Consider the following 15,867-nt stretch of genomic DNA (forward strand, 5'->3'; position numbering starts at 1 on the left):
ATGTGGTTTCTTGTGTTTTTTTTTAGCATTCTCATAGTGGAAGGGGTCCCAAAGGACCTCTTCCCCTTTGTGAATGGGTTATTTCCCTAACTTGGGGGTTGGTACCATTTCAATGATTTACACCATCTGTTTTGGTCCTAAAACCATTGATATTTATGGCTGAGAATCTGTATTGTGGAAGCAATATCTACCGCACACCCCTTCTGAATAACACTTTTCATATTCATTTCTACAACCATGTTAGCAGTCAGAAAAGTTATAGACCCCTGAAATAGGTTTAGTATATTTACAGTTACAAATCTGAGTGTTCCCAAACACAAAAATGCTTCGTACATCTGGCCCCTGGAAACTAATCAGATCTCCAGTTGAATAGAAAATCCCAAAACTTGGAGTGTAGAATACTTGAAACATTTTACAGACTAGCAGAATAGATGATGTGCTCACTAGCAAAAGACCTGAGTAAAACAGCGAAAAGGACTTGAGTAGGATGAAAACTTTTACGAATGGAGGTAATGCCATAAGTAGGGATGCACAAGAAAACTGCCTGGGATTAAGATATGACCGGTTCCTGTCAACATAGGTAACATATGGAACAGAAAACTTAGTGTGGTGGGTTCTGCTCAATAAGCTCCATAATGGGCAAAAACCTGAGCTGGCCATTGCTACCAAAAAAGCGAAAAACATAAAGTGCATAGTTGGCACTACAATAGTAGGTATGCAACTACTGACAGACCCAATCTGGCACAGAAATGTTAAAACAGATAGGAAACAGAAATGCACCCAACACAGCAGATCTGTGCCCCTACATTTTGGAAGCAAAATACAGCACACGCTCGGCACAGAAATAAACATGCTTCTTTCATAGATAATGAACATTGTCCAAGCATCTAGCAGTGTAAAGGCTGATACAGTTGATTGATACCTGCTTGAGCTATCGTTTAACAACCTGTGTTCTGAACAGTTGTAATCATAGGCTGCTTTTAGTAAAACCAACTGAAGCGCCGAATGAAAAGCCCTGGACTATTATCCTACTGTCCTGACTGCATTGAGCTAGGTGTCAATCTCAAGGCTTCTTAAAAGGCGAACATAAGTATTGTTCAGAGACATATGGAAATACAACGGATATGATGCCGCAAGTCAGCCTGGAGAATGAAGCAGTTCAAATAGAGTAGGGTGTATGTGAGAGATGCTGGTGAAGTCAGTACTTGTAGTTAATACTGGTGAAAAATGATTTCGAAGTTAGACTGATCAAAACTTGCTTTTTGGTGGGGGAGATCAACACTAGTTTCCTGGAAGCTGGAGTCTAATGGGCAATTTACCAAAGCACACTTTGGTTTGTCCTGGTTTCTTATATCAGTGACTAGCAATTTAGTCTTCTACTCTTGCATGAGAATTGATCCTAGTTTACATAGTTCTTCACTTTGTCCTGCAGTGACCACAGTTTTGAATGGTCCGACAGCCCGCATCAGCCATCATAGAATGGATCTGATTTCAGACCTGTGAATGCTTACAAAAAGGTACTGGTGTCAAGTATGGACTGATCGCGGAATGAAAGTAGCACAGGGCTCCTGGACTGTGCAGTCTGACGCTACCATATTTATTTATTTACTACTGCCATTTGTAGAGTGGGTTTCATAAAGCAAGTTGGATATAGTACTCTATCTTATAACGACACACCCTATTTGTCATCAACTCTGCACTTCTTAAACGTTGGTTATTGAATGTATGTTTTGAGCTTTTTGCAGAATGTTAGAAGATTGGAGATAGCTTCTATGTCCTCAGGGATTTGATTCCTGTGTTAGGGTGCAAGACCAGAGAAGCTGGTTTTCGTATCATTGTCACTATTGTGCCATTATGGTACTGCTACCTCCATTAAGAACTAGTTCAAGCTCAGCCCTTCATTAAGAAAGTTATAGCTGATTTTACATATATTTTTTATATAAGTGCTGCAGGTGGTACTCTTGTTGAAAAGGAAGTTGGCAAGTTGCCAGATGTCCTATAGCTATGACGAAATCACAATCTTTGATGATGGGATAATTTGAGCTTCCATTGTCACTATATTATCTCAGTAGTCCGGTAGTGCTCTTGCAGTGTCTGTTTTTGCAATTAAAGCACCCCAGATAAAAGTTATGATGATAAATGTTTTGATGGACATAGAATAATACCCCTTTTTTTCGTGGTCAACCCCACTTTGTGCTGGATTTTATTTCTGCTATTGCTCATCTACCAACGTAGGGCTTTAGGCCCTTTGGTGTCGATTTTTTTGGCTCACCCACACAAGTTCTTATCAGGCGACTGTGGGAACTAAGGTTTGTAGGAAATTTGTGACTCCTTGCAGATTCCAGAAGTGTTTCCTCACAGAAATGTGAGGAAAAGATGTGTTATTAGTCCAAGTTTGAGGTGTGCAAGCCATTGTGGGTGAGATAATGTTGTGGGATCCACGCCAAGCTCCGCACCCTGGAATCCCCCGGATGTCTAGTTTCCAGCACTGTTTGTATCTGGTAGGTTTTTTCAAGTGGAAGCCTACTCAAGCACAAAAAGTGCAGCCATTTACCATTGCAATGAGACGATATTGGGAGTTAGCCACACTCTCCTGGCCCATATGTAAAAACAACATGCAAAAAAAATCTAATGTCCTATCGCTTGCCATTGGGGGTGGGATTTTTCAGTCTGCTGGGGAGCAGTAAGATTGTTGAGCCCTTAGTGGTGAGGGTGGGACTGATGTTAGGATGGGCATGACCCACAGTATTTTATGAAAAATATATATTACTGCAATACAGGAGGCTTTTTGCTCCGCCTTCCCCCCCATCCCACCAGGGTAAAATTGTTCGGAAACCTCCTCCCTTCCCTGGAGGTGACGGGGGCAGAAAAACTCTTTTATGGAATTTGGGGAGGGGCGGGGTGGCTAATGCCAGAGTGCTACACCTGGACCTCTTTCTTTTACCCTAAAGGTAAAGGCGGAAAAGTGTAGGCAAAGCCCCTATCTGGCCCTGGCACACATCCCCACCCCATATGGGACAAACCAGTGGTCTACACAACAGTGGTCAGTGTCTTGCATGGTCAGTGTCTTGCATGGCTCTGCGTTTCTGGTGCGGAAAGTCGTGTACAGAATTGACTCCCACGTGCGAGGGTCAGTGTCTAAGTAGCTGCTGCAACGTCATCCCGGCGACCACGACGACTGACGCGGAGCCGATCGACACCACCTTCCGACGCGCAGTGGTACTGTTGACAAAACTTTCCTGATCCAGCGTGACTCCTGGTGGTAAAGAATCTAGAACTGTTTCTTACAGATATATCGTTACCGAAGGTAAGTAACTTGTGCATCTAGTATATGGACTACTTTTAGTATACATTGCAAAATCTATTGGGAACTATCCAAAATTAGAGATGCAATTGGTCTAAACCAGAAGATGAAAATATGTGAACTCTGCCTACATGTTCATCCTTCATGTCTACTGAGAAACCTTGAAACGTAGATATTGCGTAGTTTGTGGCAGACGTTTGTCGCTTGATGTTATAATAAAACATTATTTAGATGAAATGGTACTTTCACAGTTTCTACAAAAGATAATGACATGCTGAATGTGGACCAAAGGCAGACAGGCAAACTTAACGATTTCAAAATGGAGTCTGCCTTGGGAGTTCACAACATTCGATTTAAGTGCTGTGCTTTGTTATGTTATGTTATGTTAAGACTATATTTCTTGAGCGCACGGCTACCCGGAACGGGTGTCCCGGCGCTTTGACAGAGAGTCCTGAACATAACCAAGAAAACCCAGAGGCAGAAACACTATAGACACACTGGTTAGGCAGAGAAGAGGACCGTCTTGAGCTCTTTTCTAAAAGCCAGAAGATTGTTAGCCTTGCGGAGCGACAAAGGAAGCTCATTCCACAAACTGGCCGCCATGAACTGGAAAGTCCGGCCTCCCATCCGCACACGTGTGATCACTGGTACCTCCACTTTAGCCAGGTCAGCAGATCTCAAACTCCTCCGGGGAACGTAAAAAGCAATACGCTTCCTGAGGTAAGCCGGGCCCGTGAAGTGGAGGGCTTTAAACGCCAACGTGAGGACCTTAAACCTAATTCTACAAGGGATAGATAGCCAATGCAGCCTGCCGCGCAATAGAGAGGCGCTAGCTCTCCGTGGAAGGCCAAAGATGGCTCTGGCCGCCGAGTTTTGGACAGTTTGTAATCTGGACACCAGATATTTAGGCAGTCCTGAGAAAAGTGCGTTAGCGTAATCTAAACGCGATCCCACAAGTGCTTGCACAATATTCTTACGATATTGTAAGGAGAGCAGTGGGAGAAATTTCCTCACCATCTTCAGAATGCCGAAGCATTTCCCCGCCAAGCCCGTGATGTGGGGACGAAAAGAGAGACTGTCGTCAAACACCACACCCAGATTTTTTACTTGGGAAGAGGGTTTCTCAGGAGGGAACATATCAGGAGGCCACCACGATTTCCAGCCAGGGTCCTCAACGCAGCCAAAAAAGAGCAACTCGGATTTATCAGAGTTACATTTCAGGCTCTGGTGCTGAAACCATGCAAAGACAGCACTCAGACAGTCTCTAATTCTGCCGCCATCAAAAACCTCTCCCTTCCTGCAGGTAAACAGGAGCTGGGTGTCATCAGCGTAAGAGATGACCCGGGCTCCAAATGCCTCGCGACCTTCGCCAAAGGGGCCATATAGATGTTAAAAATGGTGGGGCTCAAGATAGATCCTTGAGGCACCCCCACCTCTAGCATTTCCGCGGAGAACGGTGGAGCCCAGATCACCTGTCGACGGTCGGCTAAGAAGGATTGAAACCAATCCAACACCGTCCCCCGCAATCCTACCTCCTTGAGTCTTAAAAGGAGGCCAGCGTGTGGGACGGTGTCGAAAGCCGCCGACAGGTCCAGTAGGACCAGCATAGCCTTTCCCCCCAGATCAAGCGTTTCCCTGATGGCGTCGGTCACCTCCACAAGAGCTGTCTCCGTGCTGTAATTGGCACGGAAACCAGATTGGGAGTCATGCAGCAGTTTGTTATTCTCAATAAAGGTGGTAAGAGTATGCTGAACATGTTTTTCCGCCACCTTCGCCAAAGCGGGGAGGAGGGATATTGGTCTATAGTTGGCCAACTGTAAAGGGTCAAGCAGAGGTTTCTTGATGAGCGGGAGCTTTGTTTCTAGTTGTCTGGTTGAGAATCTTCAGGTCATTAAATTTAATTTGTTAAAACCTCCATCAAACTGTAGGCCAACATCCGTATTGAGACGTTCTCAGCATATAAGTACATGACCTAAGCTTTTCCTTTTGGAGACCATTTTCAAATTAATTTCACTACTTGTCAAGTAAGGAAATATCTTGTTTCTGTCTGTTTTTGAGTGCAAAACCATAACTTATTAAAGTTCTTAGTTGAAATGTTTAGTGTAACTAAAGTTGGTATATGTGTTAAGACTGGTAGATGGCGAATCCCATTTCTTTTTAATTTTTGTTCACACATTCTGTCTTGATTAGTCTGCTTTAACACCTGTCAAAACAGTACAGTTTATCACAAATGTGATAAACATCAAAGCCCAATGTATTCAAGATTTGAGAAGTAAGGCTATTTAAAAGGTCTATGCCATTTGTTCATTATTATAACTGTTGTCCGAGTGTCATGTAACATTTTAAAATACTTTAAGCAGTATTTGAATGGTACTAGCCTAGTGCTCTAGTAACTACAGTGCCCAACATCAGCCCAATTCTAGTTTGCTTGTCCACAGACAATGTGCAATAATGTGCTGTTAGGCCAACTCCTCTCCCCCAGGAATTCTAACGGCTAGGGCGCTCGACCTCGGACCTGGGGATCTGGGTTAGAGTCTCGGTAACGACGCCAAAACCTCCTGTGATTCTGGACAAATCACTTCATCTCCCCGTGCCTAAAATGAAAGTGTGTCCTCATGTAACGTAACTGGTGCTATGTAAAGCGCTCTGATACCTGATTCGGTTTGGGTCTAGTTTGCGCTATATAAAACTCTGCTGCAACAACAACAACAGTGAATTCAAAATGGTGGCAAAAGAAAAAGTAAAGAGGGTGCGGTCTACCCTGGTATCAAGGTATAGCCCTACCACACAAGACGTTATGGAGACTTTCTCTTCCTTCCTCTCCCCTCCATGGGGCATGTAGGAGGTATGACCCAATCTGGGAGGTTGCTCCATATAGGCCCCGAGTGATAGAACGTCCACCGGACACAAAGGATTTTTCCTTCGGGGGTAGAAAAAAGTAGTTCGCATGTCGCACTTCGGCAATGGCCTCATCCCGACCCCCAAATAGGACAAACCAGAGTGTAACACCTACACTACTTTCTTTTGGCTCCAATGCAAAATTCGTGGTGTTAGAAGGACTTTCTCCCCTCCCCAGGGGACATATTTGGGGGAACCTCTCCATTTGGCACAATCCTCCATTCTGCCCCCATGGGGTATAAAGACAATATTTCCCCTTCTAGGGCGGGGTATAACTCGATGCCAGTGTTGGCCGCCTCACCTTTTTTTAGGTTTTGACTCTGTTTTAAAATCCTTGAAGTTTAGTGGGCTTTCTGATAGATACATCTGCCGTGTGGATTCCTCACCTTGTGAATATCCCCTTGCGCCAGCAACATTCGGAAATTCTTTTCGTAGCTTCGCGCTGACGTGGACTTGGACGTCATAGAGGCACGGCACCGCTCGCGACTCCGCTGACGTCACCGACGCCTATAATAGGCCCACGCCGGCGTGATGACATCCGTTCCCTTTTTTCCGCGTCGTCGACGCTAACGGTTTTCTGGGATCGTACTGTAGCTTCCTAGTAACTTTGTTACTCTTGTTCTATTATTACTGTTTCTGTTTTCTTCGAGATGTTGTCGAAGAAGACTGGCTTTAAGGCTTGCGGAGAATGTGGCAAGACAATGTCTATTACTGACCCACATGAATGCTGCGTCTGGTGCCTGAGTTCCGACCATGACGTCGAGGATTTCCCTTGTTGTAAGAAGATGACCCCAAAGGCCCTACGAGAAAGGGAGACGAAACTCCTCGTGGCAAAGCTGAAGAGTAAGAAGGTTAAAAAGACTTCGAAGTCTCGAACTCGACGTTCGAGATCGAGGTCTCGATCGAAGTCGCGCTCGGAGTCATCTTCAGCTCATGTTTCAAGATCCTCAAGGAAAAAACATAAGAAGAGGAGCCATGAGTCACGTCATCACTCAGGGAAGGACTCTGGTTCGAGGCCGAAGTCGCAGGTTAAACTTCTTAATAAGGAAGTGGAGATTTCGGCGTCGGAGGATCAAGACTCTGTTGGTGAAGCTTCACATCCGAATTCGCCCGAGTCACCGAAGCAGATGGCTATCCCTTCCAGATCCGTCCAATCCTTCTGGTCAGGAGGATGAAGGTGAGGTGCAGGGGGCTGGTGAGGCCGAGGTTCCGGTGCCTGCGGGTTCGTCGACCCCGGTTCCGGGACTCGAGGAAGAGGTCGACGTCGTGTCGACTCCGCCTCCTCGGGAACAGCCCGGAGGACCGTATCCAGATTTTCCGGCTCCAGGTCAGAATCCATCCCATTTCCTGAACGCCATGTTTGGTGTTTATTCCAGGGCGATGTACCCGTCTGGTGCACCTGTTGGTCCCACGGGTCCTATGTCTTTTAACTTGGGTGTTCCCCAAGCTTATGCTCCTGCGCCCTTCATGCCTTTTATGCCGGCTCTACCACCGCATTGGCATTTTCCGACACCGCCTGTGTCGTCGACGCCGAAGCGTACGACGCCGACTCCGTCGACGCCGGTTCCATCGACGCCGGTACCTACGACTCCGAAGCAGGATTCTGTTCGACCTCGTGTGAAACAACCTCATCCGACTTCGGGTTCGACGCGGGCCCCGGCCCCGTCAGAGTCGATTCCGGATCCTTCGACTTCTATCGTGAAGGAAAGGTCACGGAGAGAAGCCAAGAGACGTCTGGAGGAAGAACAATATCGGTATGCAGATATGGAGGAAAGAGAGTTGCAGGAGTCTGAAGATCCTTTTGAGGACCTGGGTGAGGCCAGTGGGCTTGAACTGTCTCCTGAGTGGGATTTGGCTTCAGTGTCGAATGTGACTTCAAAGGATGTGGTACCTTATCACACTGTTATCAAAAAGGCGGCAAATTTGTTGAACATTACTCTGCCCACTGCTGATTATAAGCCAAATCTTCTAACTGAAGTTCTTCATTCACCCTCCTCTATTATTGAGCCAATGCTGCCCTTTAATGATGCGTTAGCTGAACCCATCTATGAGGTTTGGAAGCAGCCTTTGTCTACTCCTGCAGTTTCTAGGACAGTGGCGAGGAGGTACAGGGTTGCACCTGGTGACCCTGAATTTTTATCAACACACCCCCTGCCTGAGAGTTTAGTTGTGCAGGCTGCCTGCTCGAAGAGGTCTGCTGGTGTTTTTCCGCAGGTTCCTGGGGATAAAGAGTCCAGAAAGCAGGATCAAGCTGCCAAGAAGGCCTTCTCCTCAGCCAGTATGGCGTTAAAGTCAACCAACGCAACTTGTCTGATGGGGCGGTATGTCCATGCCTTGATGGATTCAGTCAAACAGTTGGTTCCGAAAATCCCTGAGGAGGATAGAAAGGATTTTCAGGAGGTGATATCGGACACTCAGGCTGCTGCGAGGCAGGTGATTCAGAGTGGACTGGACACTGCTGATTCGGTGGCGAGGGTCATGGGCTCTTCCGTGGCCACTAGCATGGCTTAAAACATCGGAGTTCTCTACAGATGGTTCAGTCTGTTTTGATGGACTTGCCTTTTGATGGCTCAGGATTATTTGGCAAGAAGGCTGATGCTGCCTTGGAATGTTTTAAAGACAGTAGGGCCACTGCGAAATCTTTGGGCCTTCAGTCCAGGGGTACTACTGGGAGGCGCTTCAGAGGATTTGGCAGATCTTCCTTTCGTTCCTACAGACCATCTCAGCAGCAGCCACAGCAACAGCAAAATACGCTGTACAAATCATACAGGGGCAGGCACAGAGCCCGTCCTAGAGGCCGTCAAGCTTCCTCCTCCTCCTCTTCATCCCCTTCCCAGCCCCCTGCCAACGCAGCAAAGCAGCCCTAGATCCGCCATTCCGGATCATGTTGTCCCAGTGGGGGGCCGGCTTACCCATTTTCTACAAGATTGGGAATTGATAACATCGGATCTTTGGGTTCTCAATCTTGTAGAGAATGGGTATGCTCTTCCTTTTCGGGAGTTTCCCCCAAATTACCCTCCTTGCCAGGGTTATTGTTCGGAGGACCACCTGCTTCTCTTGCAGGAAGAAGTCCTGACACTGTTTCGAAAAGGTGCGATAGAGGTGGTTCCAGAGCAGGAAAGGGGTCGGGGATGCTACTCCCGGTATTTCCTGATCCCCAAAAAGGATGGCAGACTTCGGCCAATTCTGGATCTCAGGATCTTGAACCCTTACCTGAAACAGGAAAAGTTCAAGATGCTCACTCTTGCACAGGTTCTTCAAGCGCTGCTGGAAGAAGACTGGATGGTGTCAATCGACTTGCAGGATGCGTATTTTTATATTCCCATCTTGAAGTCGCACAGGAAGCATCTCCGTTTTACGGTTGGGTCACAACACTACCAGTTTGTAGTCCTTCCGTTTGGCCTTACTACTGCGCCTCGAGTCTTCACCAAGGTGATGGCAGTGGTGGCAGCTCATCTCAGGAGGTCGGGGAAACCTGTATTCCCGTATGTGGACGACTGGCTGATCAAAGCGGAGTCGCCGGAGAAGGTGCTCCATCATCTGCAAGAGACAACTCAGTTGTTGCACAGGTTGGGTTTTTCAATAAATGTACCCAAGTCTCACCTGGTGCCCTCACAGCGCAACCTGTTCATAGGTGCGGTACTGGACACTACTGTGTGTCGTGCATTCCCTCCTCCTCAAAGGATTCGCGACATACAGGAAATGATTCCTTTGTTCTACAATGGAGCGGTCGTTCCAGTCCTGAAGGTTCTTCGCCTGCTCGGTCTGATGGCTTCTTGCATTCTGTTGGTCAATCATGCACGCTGGCACATGAGGGCACTCCAGTGGTGCCTCCGCAGGCAGTGGTATCAGCACAACGGAGATCTCAGGGAGTCAGTGAAGATCTCCAGAGAAGCTGCAGCGGATCTGTCTTGGTGGAGCGTGGAAGGCAATCTGTCACAAGGAAAGCCTTTTCAACTTCCTCCATCGGTGGCCACAGTGATAACGGATGCATCCACTCTCGGGTGGGGTTCTCATCTGGGAGACCTGGAGGTCAAGGGTCTTTGGTCTCCAGAGGAAAGGTTGCTTCACATCAACCTTCTAGAGTTGCGGGCGATACGTCTGGCACTCAAGGCCTTCCTCCCTTCCCTTCGCGGTGTATCAGTGCAGGTCCTGACGGACAACACGACCGCGATGTGGTACATCAACAAGCAGGGAGGAGTGGGGTCGCAGTGTCTCTGCAGAGAGGCTCTGCGCCTCTGGTCCTGGGTTCAGGACCACCAGATTTGTCTGATGGCAAATCATCTGGCCGGAGTTCAGAACGTTCGTGCAGACAGTCTGTCGGCAGTTCTCTGCCGATCACGAGTGGAGGCTTCACCCGGAGGTTGTTCACGACATCTTTAAGATGTGGGGGACTCCTCGGGTGGACCTGTTCGCCACTCGCGAGAATGCTCACTGCCTGTCATTCTGCAGTCTCCAGTTTCCACGCGTTTCAGTTGAGTTGGAACTCGCAACTCCTTTACGCGTTTCCTCCCATACCTTTGATTCCTCGGGTTTGAGGAAGATTTGCCAAGACCGGGCCCAAGTTATATTGATCGCCCCGGATTGGCCAAGAAGGGTGTGGTACTCAGACCTTCTTCACCTCTCCTCTCACCCTCCGCTCCGTCTCCCTCACAGGGCAGATCTCCTTTCCCAGATGGAGGGGCAGGTTCTACACCCCCACCTCCAGACCTTACACCTTCATGCCTGGAGATTGAACGGGGCAACCTGAGTTCTTTTTCTCTCCCGCCTGATGTAGTGGATGTCATTTTGTCAGCCAGGCGTGACTCCACTAAGTCCATCTATTCTTATAGGTGGTCAAAATGTGTTACTTGGTGCAGGGAGAAGTCTATAGACCCTTTGAGGGCCCATTTATCTGATGTTCTCCAGTTTGCCCTTTCTCTGGCACAGCAGGGGCTTGCTGTTGCCACGGTGAAGGGCTATCTTTCAGCGCTGTCGGCTTTTATCTGTTTGCCTGACCAGCCCTCTTTTTTTAAATCTCCTGTAGTCTTAAGGCTTTTGAAGGGCCTTATAAATAAGTTCCCTTCTACTCCTTTTATTTTGCCTCAGTGGGACTTAAATCTTGTTTTGACCTTTCTGATAGGTGCTCCCTTTGAGCCTCTTCACAAATGTCCTATGAGGTTTTTAACTTTTAAGACAGTTTTCCTCGTTGCGATAACCTCGGCAAGGAGGGTAAGTGAGCTTCAAGCTCTTAGTTACAAGCCCCCTTTCTTGACCATTCATGCTGATCGAATGGTTCTTAGGACCAGGGCTGCTTTTCTGCCTAAGGTGGTGACTCCTTTCCACCTTGGTCAATCCATTACCCTTCCTACCTTTTATCCTCCCCCACACCCTTCCAAGGAGGAGGAGAGGTTACACCGTCTGGACCCCAAGAGGGCGGTGTCTTTTTACCTGGACAGAACTAAAGACTGTCGGTTGGATGACCAGCTCTTCATTGGCTTTGCTGGCTGCAAGAGAGGAAGAGCGGTCCATAAGAGGACTTTGTCAAGATGGATCGTCCTCTGTATTAAGATTTGCTACTCTTTGGCCGGTAAGGAACCACCAGAGGGTATAAGGGCTCGTTCTACTAGAGCTAAGTCTTCGACCTCAGCATTGGCTAGAGGTGTGCCTGTAGAGGATATTTGTAGAGCGGCAACTTGGTCTTCCCTCCACACATTCGCGAAGCATTACTGCTTGGATTCCGAAGTGAGGAGGGACGGTCACTTTGCACGCTCTGTCCTTCAGGATTTCCTGGTCTAGAAGAGTGGACACCCTCCTCCGGGGGTGGAGACTGCTGTGGGACTCTATTCACAATGTGAGGAATCCACACAGCAGATGTATCTATCAGAAGAACAAGTTACTTACCTTCGGTAACGCTTTTTCTGGTAGATACAAAATCTGCCTGTGGATTCCTCACTGACCCACCCGCCTCCCCGTTGTCCACTCTTCTATGCCAGAGTTTCTATTATGTATTTGTTTATTTCAAATGTTTTGTTGCATTTGCTTCACACTGTGTGTGTTACCTTGATATTTGTACTGCGTATACTGGGTATATGTCTACTGTCATTGGTCCGCCCGTGTGCCTCGAAGGCATGGAAAAAAGGGCGGAACTGATGTCATCACGCCGGCGTGGGCCTATTATAGGCGTCGGTGACGTCAGAAAAGTCGGCAGCGGTGCCGTGCCTCTATGACGTCCAAGTCCACGTCGGCGCGAAGCTACGAAAAGAATTTCCGAATGTTGCTGGCGCAAGGGGATATTCACAAGGTGAGGAATCCACAGGCAGATATTGTATCTACCAGAAAAAGCGTTACCGAAGGTAAGTAACTTGTTCTTCTGTCCCCCCCTCCCTTTCCCTGTGGAGCAGATTAGGGTAACTACCCCTATCCATTCCCCCCAGGGGGCAGAAAGTCTATTGGGTAGTGGGGTGGGAGAGCATGGGCCCATGCCCTCGGGAGCTGCCCACCACCCCCTTCCCAAAATAAACACTGCCCAAATGCAGTTCATGGTGTTTAGTGAGCATGCTGTGTGTAATTGCCCCCATCCACTGCCCAAGGTGGCAGAAAGACTGTTTGTCAGTCCTGTAGCGTTATTCCAAACGTGAGTAACGTCCCCAAATGCACTCAATCAAAATAATGTATCTGACAATTTTTGTTGCTGATTGCTTTGAATAAAGTTTTATTTGAATTTCATTAAATTCTTGACAGCATATGATGCCCCTGATGAAGGGCTAAATGCCCGAAATGCATTGGGCAATGATCACTGATATGTGAAAGAAATTTATTGATGTGAATATGACATCAGGAGAAATTGAGATAATTCAAGGAAATTCAAATAAAACTTTATCCAAAGGAATCCGCAACAAAAATTGTCAGATAAATTATTTTGATTGAGTGCATTTGGGGACGTTACTCACGTTTGGAATAACGCTACAGGACTGATTCTATTCTTCCTCTTACTCAGGGGGAATCACCAAATAGCACCTACTTACCCTCAATCCAACCGCTTTACATTAAGGGCCTTTCTGCCACCCATCTCCCCCCAGAGGTAATCACCCCTATCTGTTCCCGAGGTGGAGGGTGGGGGGGTTGCAAGAAAGAATGTAAGAATTGGCGGTGGTGTGGGACCAGAAGCCCTTGCCTAAGGAATCACTCCACCATGTCCCAACGACCCATAGGGCCTAGTGGGTGGATTCTTGCTTGGGGGTAGCTCTTCTGTGGCGATCCCCAAACAGGGATCCACTGGGCAGGGATATCATTTGAAAGAGAAGATACTCCCCCTTTCCAATGATACTTTTCCTAAATCAATTACTGCCCTGGGGGCCGAACTATCCCCCCCGAGCACTAATGCAATGAAACTAAAACAAGCTTGTTTTACTTTCACGTTGCTGTAATGAGGGCAGAGCGCCTTGTGCGCTGATCGTCTTTATAGCAATGAAAACAAAAATACACCCAGGCTGCCCAGGAAGCTTTTCTGAGCAGCCTGAGCTTAAAATAAAACAAAAGACTCCTTCTGGTGCGCACAGTGGCTGACAGATGCACTGGGGAGGTAGTGTGGGTGACAGTCATTTGCCGGCTCCCGCACTTAAGGGGTTAGATATAGTCTAACAATGACAAGGCCCTAAAAGCTATTTTTACTGTAGCAGTGTTAGCTGTTCAATACAAAAGCATTGGGATTCAATATTAAATTTAAGAAGGTCATTTCTGCCCAGGAAACGGCTGCAAAGACAAATCCTTTTTAGCAATATTAGTATAATGAATGACTGAGGAAAACACATACTGTTCTAACCTGTGGAAAACCGAAGAAGGACTGCACCTGCTGTAGAGACCTGAGACGCTGGACTTGCTCCCACTTGTACCCAGGACAAAGAAGTGGACACCAAGGGTCAGTTGGCTGACCACCTTTTAAGATGTAGGGACACAACAAGTTGCTAAAAGCCCCCCTTTTCCTGAAGAGCCCAGCTGGCTAGTTCCAGCTGCACCTGCCTTGGACCCTGCTGGTGGCCTCTACTGGAGAGAGTCTTGAGCCCCCAAATTCTGTTCCTGAGGCCCATGAATATTTGGTGGTGTCAAAGAGTTCTCTTACTAACATCCTGGAAATCCAGGGACTTAGAAACTTTCTATAAACATTTTACCTGGAGAACCATCAGGAGACCGGGCCAGTCTGCCCAGTCGGTCTGATGAAGACGCACTGCAGCTCAGCCTGATTTCTCTATAGCTTCCACTACGTTCTTTTGATGCTGGAACCTATTGACTAAGAGTCATTTGTGGTTCCTCACTGCAGCTTCATCGGCACTGCTGTTGAAGGTGAACTGATGTCCGCCAAAGACCAGTGGGGCAAGAAAAGTAGAATTTCTCCCGCTAGCGCTTTATTCGCCTAAAACCAACAGTTTTGTCGAGGCTCTAGCCTGTCAACATCTAGCTGCTTTCTCTATAGCTTCCACAATGTTCTTTTGATGCTGAAACCTATTGACTAAGAGTAATTTGTGATTCCTCACTGCAGCTTCATCGGCACTGCTGTTGAAGGTGAACAGATGTCAGCCAAAGACCAGTGGGGCAAGAAAAGTTGAATTGCTCCCGCTATGCGCTTTATTCGCCTAAATCCAACAGTTTTGTCGAGGCTCTATCCTATCAACATCTAGTTGTTCTTTCTTTCTAAGTAAGATGAACTGCATGCTTCACTGAAAACTGCCGATGCTGTGAGGTAACTTTTTCACCTGTACGAATCTGGTCTGTGTATCTGAGCCACACTCCTTCGCAGTTGGCCTTAACTTGGTTCTGAGTACCAGTCAAGCGCAACCAGATGACTGCGGTTAGAGCTTAGCGCGTTTTCTGCTATTTTCTGTGAACATTTTTAAAAGTTAAATTATTGATTCTACTTATTGGATTGTTGTTGTTTTGGTATAATTTTTGTATTATGCTTTTCTATATTTTTATCATTTGGATTGGGATTTTTGTTGTACTGTCTTCAACTTTGTAACTGCTTAGGCACTTATAAAGCTTTACCCATTTTCTTAAGTTAAACCTGCCTGCTCTGTTCCATAGCAACCCAAGGTTGAACTGCCAACTAATAATTCACTTTCTCAAAATCTCCCACTGTGGCCGTGCTCAGTAGCTTTGGAATCAGTGAGGTGGTTCTTCTTTGTAATTTTCACTTTCGCTGTAGCAAAGACGGGATGTTTCATTACCCAATTGCTCTTAAATTATCTTGAATCCAAACTGCTCTGGTTACATAAGATTTTTTCATAGTAGGGATACTTGTGCTAAAGTAAGAAATGGAAAGCTAAAGATGGAGCTATTTCTGGCTCAAAAAACCACGAAAGGTTAACTAGGTCAAATTACCTAATTTCGATATTCTTCCCACAAGGAGCCTGTGCGACTCTTTTCTGTTTGTTGGCGACCTGATTTGTCCCTGCAAGCTTTCCTAGGAAGGGCCAACAGCCAAGGTAGGAGTTTATGGTTTTTTTTCTTGTATGCTTTCAAGTATAATATAGGGAAAATACATCCAGTCCACACCCATCCTTCCTTAGTCCTGGTAGTAGCCCTCCCAGCTCGTCTCTTCTCAATGCAAAGTCTTGTAGACTAACTATTTTCTTTTCTAGTCCGCTACCTGTTTTCTCATCCACACTGTAACCTACATGAAAAAACAT

At 46.9% G+C, this 15,867-nt stretch overlaps 1 protein-coding gene across 2 annotated transcripts in view; it reads left to right on the forward strand.

Moving 5' to 3' along the window:
- Positions 1-15,867, forward strand: part of KIF3A (kinesin family member 3A) — a 302,929-nt gene that overhangs the window by 171,092 nt on the left and 115,970 nt on the right. The window lies entirely within an intron of this gene.

This window comes from Lissotriton helveticus, chromosome 3_2 (assembly GCF_964261635.1).
Source record: "Lissotriton helveticus chromosome 3_2, aLisHel1.1, whole genome shotgun sequence".
In the NCBI taxonomy this organism is placed as follows: Eukaryota; Metazoa; Chordata; class Amphibia; order Caudata; family Salamandridae; genus Lissotriton; species Lissotriton helveticus.